Source organism: Neophocaena asiaeorientalis, unplaced genomic scaffold, assembly GCF_003031525.2.
Source record: "Neophocaena asiaeorientalis asiaeorientalis breed wild unplaced genomic scaffold, Neophocaena_asiaeorientalis_V1.1 scaffold239, whole genome shotgun sequence".
Classification (NCBI taxonomy): Eukaryota; Metazoa; Chordata; class Mammalia; order Artiodactyla; family Phocoenidae; genus Neophocaena; species Neophocaena asiaeorientalis.
In genome coordinates this window covers 1,000,132-1,008,806 of record NW_020175103.1, presented here as the reverse complement: position 1 = coordinate 1,008,806, position 8,675 = coordinate 1,000,132, and the positions used below count along the sequence as shown (strand labels likewise).

Genomic DNA, 8,675 nt, shown 5'->3' with positions numbered 1-8,675 from the left:
CCCCCAGCCCCCAGTGGTAAAGGTGAGAGGTTTTTACTCTGTTGTTTATTCTTCATTTTGTGTCAAGCTAGTTCCTACTGTCCTTGCTTCCATTTCCTATGGTTAGGGCTCCCAGTGTTGTAGACACCAAGTGTAAATCAGTTATTGCAGTCTACTTTGTATATGGACAATGGCCAAAGGGGAGTTGATTTTACTTTTGTTGTTTACCTGTCTGTAATTTTTTGTCTGACTGAGCACCTAAGATATTATTTGCTGCTTTCCTGACCTTCCCTTCCCAAGAATGTGACTTTTTGCTTTCCTATGGATAAAGCTGACTTGATTTATTTTTTTATTCACTTATTTATTTAACAATATTTATTTAATGTATACTCAGATTCTGTAGTTGGGTCCGAGGATACAGAAATGGAGCAGTTGGGGGCTGGGGGCAGACAGTACCCCAAGCTAATGAGTGCCAAAACACACTCCTGCCAAAGTCTGCCAATGACACACCTGCAACTGAAAAAGTTGGTTTTACTAACTATTGCAGCAAGAGAGAATGTACAGCAGGGTAACAGTGGAGTGTCTCAGTCAAAGAGTGTTAGAAAGAACTGATTATGGGATTTGGGCTTTGGTTAGGTGATTTGGGGGAGGGTTTAAGGAAGCATGGCTTTGCAGTTGTTTGTATACTGTCAGGAGGTGGGGGTAATTCTATGGTTGGATATCTTAAATCTTATCTAAAGGGAGGGCAAACTAGAGTAAAACTAGAGCTGGAATTAGTAAAGAAGCAGCAGTCATTTATATGAAGTGGGAGAGGGAAATGTTTGGTATTCTGTGGCTTGGACAATGTTCATGTTTTCATTTGTGTGCAGGCACTGTTATGGAGTTGTCTTGTTTCTGTCTTAATTTACTAGAGAGGTCTTGTCTGATATTGATGTTCTGGGAAATTGTTTATATTCAACAAGAAAACATCAAGACATAGCTGTAAATGCCAGGTCAGCTCCTGGATGTCCAGGACTGCTTTTCTCTGTCTCATAATTAATATATACAGACAGCTAGATGGTGGTAAAAGCCATAAAGAAACATTAAGCAAGGAAGAGATACGGGATGTGAGGGAGATTTTTGACATTGTTGAAAAGTGTTATTATTGACGGTCTCATTGAGAAGGTGGCATTTGCACAAAGACCTGAATGAATAAAAGGATTGACTCATGTGAATATCTGGGGTAGATATTTCCAGGTAGAGGGAATAGCAAGGGCAAAAGTTGATAAAAGGGATGAGACCTGATGTTTTTGAGTAAAGGCAAAGAAACCTATCTATCTGGCAGAGAACTTGTGCAACATATAATCTCATTGCTTAACCTGTCTCCATCCTTTCCCAAATCAAGATTATCATCCTTTCCTGCCCACTCCTCCATCCCTAGGCCTCACCGGAGCTCTCATCCTATTCTTTCTTCCATGTCTGATTTTTATCTTATCAATGACCTTGAGAGTCAGAAAAAGTACCTAAAATCACATGAAGCTCAGAGATACAGAGAGGATGTTTATTTTATACATTACTTGGACATTGGGAGGAAAAATATTCTGCAGGTGTGATGGTTTGTATTTTTTTGGTCAAGTCAAAATGACCTCTGATCACATTTAGTAATATCTAAATGTTATTCCCCAGGTATATAATTGTCACATTATATTTAATTTCTGAAATTCTGTGTGTAACTTATATAATAAAATGACATTTACACACACATTATTTCATAATGGTTAGTATTATAGGTAATATGAGTTTTATGCATTATTTTCTTCATATTTGGTCAGGATTGCATTTGGCTTCATGTATAGAAACCACAGTAAATAATGCCTTAAATAATAGAAGGATTACTGATTCAAAAATAAGTAGTCCTGGGTTAGGCAGTCCTCATGAAAATAAGCACTTCCTATCTTCCTCTTCTGCCATCTATGCTTTGGGATGTTTGTCCCCATGATCTCTCTACAGGTGCTCAAAAACTGTCTCACGAACCAATAAACACTGAATGAAACAAGAGCATTACTTCCTTAACTGCCAAGTCATTCCTGTCTTTGGAGGAGTGGACCTCTAGATAAAATGTGGAGGAGAAAATTAGAGGACGTCTTGGATTTTTTTCCCCTAGCCCTGAAGAACCCAGACATCCCATTTCTGAAACTGAGGGGAAACTACCAAAGGGTACAACCAGATTTGATTCTCCTGCATTAGGTCCAGGTTATGAACCTCATTTCTCCCCATCTTTTCATTCTTTGGAAGATTCTCCTCAGTTACTCCAGTCGTTCCTAAAAATGGTCATCTCCTCTGAGTTCCCCCACAGGTTGGTGAGGGAGCCTGTGCATCTTCTCTTCAAACATATCTGAGAAGTAAATACGGTCTCTGAGGGTCCTTCTGCCCAGATCTGTGAATCCCCTTTGGCAATAATTGACTCTAGGAATAATCTTCATTCTCCCAGCAATTAAAAAGTGTGCTTGAACGTACAGTGCAGAGGTTAAATGTTCTGCTCGGTGAGTAAATGATTCAAGTGGTCGAGCCACACTTTTGGAAGACCCTAGTTTTTCTGAAGCCATGGATTACTCCAGCTCTTCCTGGGCATTGAAATTGCTAATGGAATTTGGTTACTTAGAGCATGAATTAAAACCAACAATAAGTACCTTGGTGGCTCAGTTGGCAAAGCATCAGACTTTTAATCTGAGGGCTGAAGGTTCAAGTCTCTGTTCAGTTGCTGATTCCTGTGTTTTTTTCTTCTTTTTCTTTTTTAGGCAATGCACATTGACGTATTTTGGAGAAAAGGGAGAAGGTTTATGTAATGTACTTTAAATGACTCAGAAAAATATGATATACATAGAGGAAATAATAAAAACAAATGGAGTAAAATGTTAAGAAAAGGTGAATCTCAGTAAAGGGTGTTCCCTCTAGTATTTTTATTTTTGCAACCTCTTGTAAGTTTGAAATTATTTCCAGATAAGAATTTTACAGTTAAGTATATTAGTAAATGTAATTGTATAAACATCAAGAATCACCAGACTTTGAAATTTTAAACTACAAGTTCAGCAATTTTTACAGGTTGTATGTCCAAATTTCAAAACATCCAAGTATAAAAGAAACCAGCACACTGTATATGTTTAGGTGTGCTGTATAACTTATGTTAGCTAGCACCTAATAACAACAACATTATCAGGCTTTTTCTTTTTTAACCAACACAATAGGTTTTCATTTTTACATATAAAAATGAAACTACTTTAGCAAATTAGAGCTATGGAAGGTGTCAGCTCAAATGTCCGTATTTTTACATGAATTGAAACATACTATCCCCGCTGCACACTTTGACACTCTGTGGTGACTCCATGATTTGGAGGAGAAACACAAAGTTACTTCTGTTGTTGCTACATAATGGGCAACAACAATATAACAATATCATCTATGTTAGATCATTAGTGGGTTTACATTTTTTATAATGCTTTACAAATAGTTTAAATTTTATATTAAATACAATAAAAAATGGAATATGTTAGTAACATTGCCAGAGTAACTAATGACAGAGAAATGACCAGCGGCTCCCAAACTTTGACGCATATTGAAATCACCTAGGTGGCGATTTTAAAAACCTACTGAAGCCTGGCTCCCACCCCCAGACATTTTAAAAGCACCCAGGTTAATCTAATATGCATCAAAATTTGGGGACCATTGAGAGTTTTCCAAGGGCGGTTCCTGCACAAGCAACATCTCCATCACCTCAGTCAACAAATGAAAATTCCCACTGCAAGATCCTGGAATATTTCCAGAGCCAAATGCGCACATTTTGAACCGCCACGCTGAGGGTAACTTCTTCAGAGAGAAGGCGGCCGTGGATTCCCATCTGTAGGCCTTTGCTTGCTTGGTGGACGCATTGATAAACAAACATGCAGGAATTCGACATAAAACAAAACAACAAAAAGAGAGAAACAAAGCAGCAAGATTCCCTTTCTGTGCAGTTAAAGACTGGGAACATTGCCTCTCCGCGGGGTAATCGAACCCCGGCCCCCTGTATGACAGGAAGGGATACTCACCACTGCGCTAACGAGGAAGACGTAACTATTGATTCGAAAGAGTCTCAACTGAAGAGACATTTACGCTTTGTGTCCTGAACTCTTTCTGGGCAGTGAATTCCTGGGAGTTTCACCAATCTTTACAATAAGAATCTGTTATAAGAATCTATAAAAAGGAATTCCCCACTTATCTAAATCTGAAAACGGCCCTGCAAAGGATCGCAACATTGCTATAGTTTAATCACTAATAGCAAAGAAATGCTCTTTAATAGGCATTAAACTTTAAAGCAAACAAACAAAAATCTCCCTCTGCTCCAAAGAACTTCCTTTCTTCTTCACCTCAAGCTTTTTCCTTATTTTATATTTACCTCAAGGGTCACCTTCCCCTGGGACTTTTTTTCACACCAGTGTGATTTAGATGTATTTCCTCTGTTTCACTTTGTCATGATAAGATCATATATAGATGTGTGAATTTCTATGTGGAATAAAGGTAAGGGCTTAGTCTTAAAATCTAGGTCTTAGATTTTTCAGGGTGGGCATTAAATGCATGTTTATTTTTGTGTAGCCTCTTGGTAGTAGAAATTCCACTGTTTAGGAATAGTCCTCAGTAAAATTCCAGCTCAGTTCCATAGGTGGCTTTGCAGAGGACAGTCATTGTAGCAATTCCAGGCAGCAGAGAACTGGAGACAACTTGGATATCTAAAATGAATGTGCTACACAGAGAGAAAAACAGTAAGTTTTCTAGGGCTGCCAGAACAAATTACCACAAACTGGTTGGCTTAAAAACAACCGAAATTTACTCTCTCTCAGTTCTGAATACTAGGAGTCCAAAATTAAGATGTTGGCAGGGCCATGCTCTTTCTGAAGGTTCTCTGAAGAACTCCTTCCTTGCCTTTTCCTAGCTTCTGGTGGATCCCAGAAATCCTTGATTTTTTTTTGGCTGTAGCTGTATCATTCCAATCTTTGCCTCCGTCCTCTTATGACTTTCTTCTTTCTCTCTGCATCTGTGACCTTTCTTATAAGGATACCAGTCATTGAATTTAGGTCCCACCCTAACCCAGTATGACCTCATCTTAATTTAACTAATTACTCCTGCAAAAACTTATTTCCAAGTAAGGTCACTTTCAGAGGTTCTAGAAAGACACAAATTCCAGCTGACACTATTTAACCCACTAAAATTAAGTATGAAGGATGAAGTGTTATATGCATAAACATAGTTAACTGCACCAAAGTATGAATTAATAGCTGTAAAGGTACTGATTAAAACTGGTTGTGATGAGAGGGAAGGGAGGTGGAGAGGAAGAGTATACAATCTTATGTTATTATTGTTCAGACTAAAGAAACAAAAGAGATTCTCTAAAGAAAGACAGGCACCAAATGCCTAACAGGCAAATCTTCATGGTTCATGTTCTCTGATTGTCTGGTGAGAGCTTCCTGGCTCATGGACCGCTGTCTTCTCACTGTTGCCTCACGTGGCAGAAGGGAGAGAGAGCTCTCTGGGGTCTCCTTTGAGAGGGCACTATTTCTATTTAGGAGGGATTAACTCATGACCTAATCACCTCTCAAAGATCCCACCTCCTAATACCATCACATCTAGTCGGGTCCATCCAAATTGCTCCCCTCCACTCCCAGATTAATGAATCATTTTAAGGGAACTTTAAATGGCTTACTTCTCAATAAATCTATTACTGGTTTATTATTTTTATATGATGCCCTTTTTCGATTCCTCTTAGAAACTTGGGGAAGTGTTTCTGTGAATATTTGGGAAAGGAAAATTAATGAAAAACTAAAAGGTAAACTATTTTAGGTTAGTGCCTTTCCCTGATTTGGCTGTTAGGGTTTCCCCACTTTCAGAGGCATTTCTAAATGGGCTCTGTTACCTGAAATGGAAAAGTAATCTACTCCGCCTGAACAGGGACTTGAACCCTGGACCCTCAGATTAAAAGTCTGATGCTCTACCGGCTGAGCTATTCAGGCTTCGTCAGTAGATTTTTAACTCATTATACAGAATGCCTAAGAACACCGAGGTGTGCTAGTGATGTTCATGATTTCGGAAATCACTTGGGTCTGCCAGGGGCGTTGATCGCGTACCCCCGACCCAACACTGCAACTGGCTTGACTGTATTGAAGATTCCATTTAACCCCCAAACTATTTCTTCGTTGCACAGACAATTATTGTGTAGCACTTATTGCAGGGGGAAAGTCGTGCTGAGAGTAGGGTGGGATCCGTTGGGGAGGGAATATTCCTGCAGTTAATGATTGCAGACAGAGCCCTTTGAGGCGGCACCCACTCATCAGAGGCGGCTTTAGAGCGGGCGCGCAGGCTCCTTGACCAGCAATGACATCAGTAGGTGGGAAGAACTTCAGGAAAATCAAAAATTGGGTAAAGAATGAAGGTTATGTCACAAGGAGGAGGTTTATTTCCCTTTGTTTCCTCCAGTGTTTTCTTTCATAGTTGGGGTCTCCTGGAATTTTAACGCCACAGCAAGAAACAACCTAACGCCCACTTCGAAGTGGTGCTTCCGTCCAGGAAAAGAGCTCCCTGAAAACCCACTTCTTCAAAATTTTCTTACATGTCACTTTTTCAGCACGCCCACCTTTCCTTCACACGCCTTTTCTTCACCCTCTCCCCAGTCTCCTTCCCCCTCTACTCTTCCCTTCGTCTCTCCAACCTCCCTCTAGCCAGTGTGGGGAGTCCACATTTGTCCCTGTCCTATTCCTTTACTTTTCAACTCCACATTTTATCTTGAGCTCCACTCTCTTTAAAGGCAGGAAGGACCAGGCAGGTGGAACAGCATTCGCTGCCTCTGTCACGGCAGGTCTTCATTTGTTCATGAGACTGTTACCGAAAGTGGGGTCCGGCTGTCCGCTGCTCTAATACTTGAGAGGCAAGCTTAGTGAAAAAGAAAGTTTGCTTTATTTCGGAGGCCGGCAACCAGGGTAGAGGGCGGACTCCTGTCCAAAGGCCGACTCCCCCCACTGACAATCAGTGGCCAAGAGCTTTCAAAGGCGGGTTTCAGGGGTGGATAGGCGGAGGGAGGGCGCTACATGCAGAAATAGCACTGTTAGCTCTGACAGTCATCTTGAAATTGGTTGTGGCTGGTCTGATCAGTGTCATCTTGATTGTTTTGAGTACAGCCAATCTTTAGTTCCAAGGCCGATTTTTTCCCATTTCTTTGAGGTCAGTTCTCAGAATTGTGGCAGCTTAGGTCGTGGCTACAGTCTGGTCATCAAGTAGTTAACTTCTTCCACCTGGTGGGGATTTCAGTATCTACAAGACAGCTCACAGGATGTGGCTCAGAATATTACCTATAGCCCTTGAGGAGGAACTAAAGGGCATTGACTTTGCTCAATGACTAAACTATTATTATTTTGTCCTCTTTGACTGCTTTCCTTTGCTTCTGCATTTTCTCACTTCTCTGATTATACTTATTCTTTTGGCTAGTTTTTCTACAGATAAAAGGCAGGCGGGGGGCATGGGGAGGGGCGGGGAAGATCGAAGGGTCCTGTTCCATTTCAAGTCTTGTTAACACGTCTGCATAGGCAAAAATGCAGTGACAGAGTCACTGCACACAGACGATAATTAAGATGTTGCATTGTTTCCCAATATGTTGCGAGCTTTATAAACATTGATAAAGACACATTTTTGATAGAAGTTAATTTTCATTAAGATCCAAAAGAAAACAAGAAATGTAAATCAGTAGTGTCACTGTCATGAGTGCTTGAATTTAGCTGCCTCTGCCTGGTGTTCTTTTTTTTTTTTTTTTTTTTTTTTTAGAAATTGCCCCTTGCCCCACCCCCCTCTAAAGACCTACTAATCTTCAAAGAATACAATATTGCTGTTACAGAAATATTATTGGCATAGACAATTCCTTTGGCAAAGACAGAGGGAGACATCAAGCTTCAGACAGGAGAAAGTGGCCAGAAATGTGCCCAGCTTCCTCCATTTGGGGCCTGCTACTGGCAGAGCAGCACCTTTAGGGATGCTGGGGTTCTGCCTGGTGTTCTTATGGGAATCTTGTAGTTTGAGGAAGTGAATAACGTGTGTTGGTCCAATATTGGAAAAAGAAAAGTCATAGCAGAGGATGGTTTCGATCCATCGACCTCTGGGTTATGGGCCCAGCACGCTTCCGCTGCGCCACTCTGCTCTCAGTTCTGAGCTTCTTTCTTGCACCTTATCAATTTGTATACAGACTGATAGACGCTCAAGCCTGTCGATTCTTCCCCCTCTCCCTTTCCCACTAACTTCCTTCTTTCATTCTGAGTTGGCCCCACATTTCTTTCTCAAGATTGCTGCCTACAAGCAAATCTCTAAGGCTTCTGCACTTTTGCAATTTACTCAAAAACCGAAGTTCTGAAACCCTTTCTCAGGAACTTGGTATTCAACCCGTTAGGGTCTCCTACACCGATTTCTAGGGATGAATTTAGAACTCAGACTTTTTTCCCCCGCGCCTCCCACAGCTCACTCCCAGACTCTGAAGTTGCGACGCCTTGGCTCTTCCCCCTCAATGGCAAGGCCGAGGACAGGGCAGGGGCACTGTACGCCCCTGGACAAACTGAAGACGTGGCGGAAGAGAAGAAAAAGCAAATACTTCCGAGAATTGTCACTCGCAGAGCTGAGGGAGACGTGAAGCGCAAGGTGATCTACCCTAG

At 41.1% G+C, this 8,675-nt stretch overlaps 2 non-coding genes across 2 annotated transcripts; both read right to left on the bottom strand.

Annotated features, from left to right (window-relative positions):
* Positions 1–5,926: 5,926 nt before the first annotated feature.
* On the bottom strand, positions 5,927–5,999 carry TRNAK-UUU (transfer RNA lysine (anticodon UUU)). Its single transcript has one exon. It is a non-coding gene; the product is annotated as a tRNA-Lys (tRNA).
* A 2,099-nt stretch (positions 6,000–8,098) lies between these two features.
* Positions 8,099–8,170, bottom strand: TRNAM-CAU (transfer RNA methionine (anticodon CAU)). The gene has a single exon. It is a non-coding gene; the product is annotated as a tRNA-Met (tRNA).
* Between the last annotated feature and the right edge of the window lie 505 nt (positions 8,171–8,675).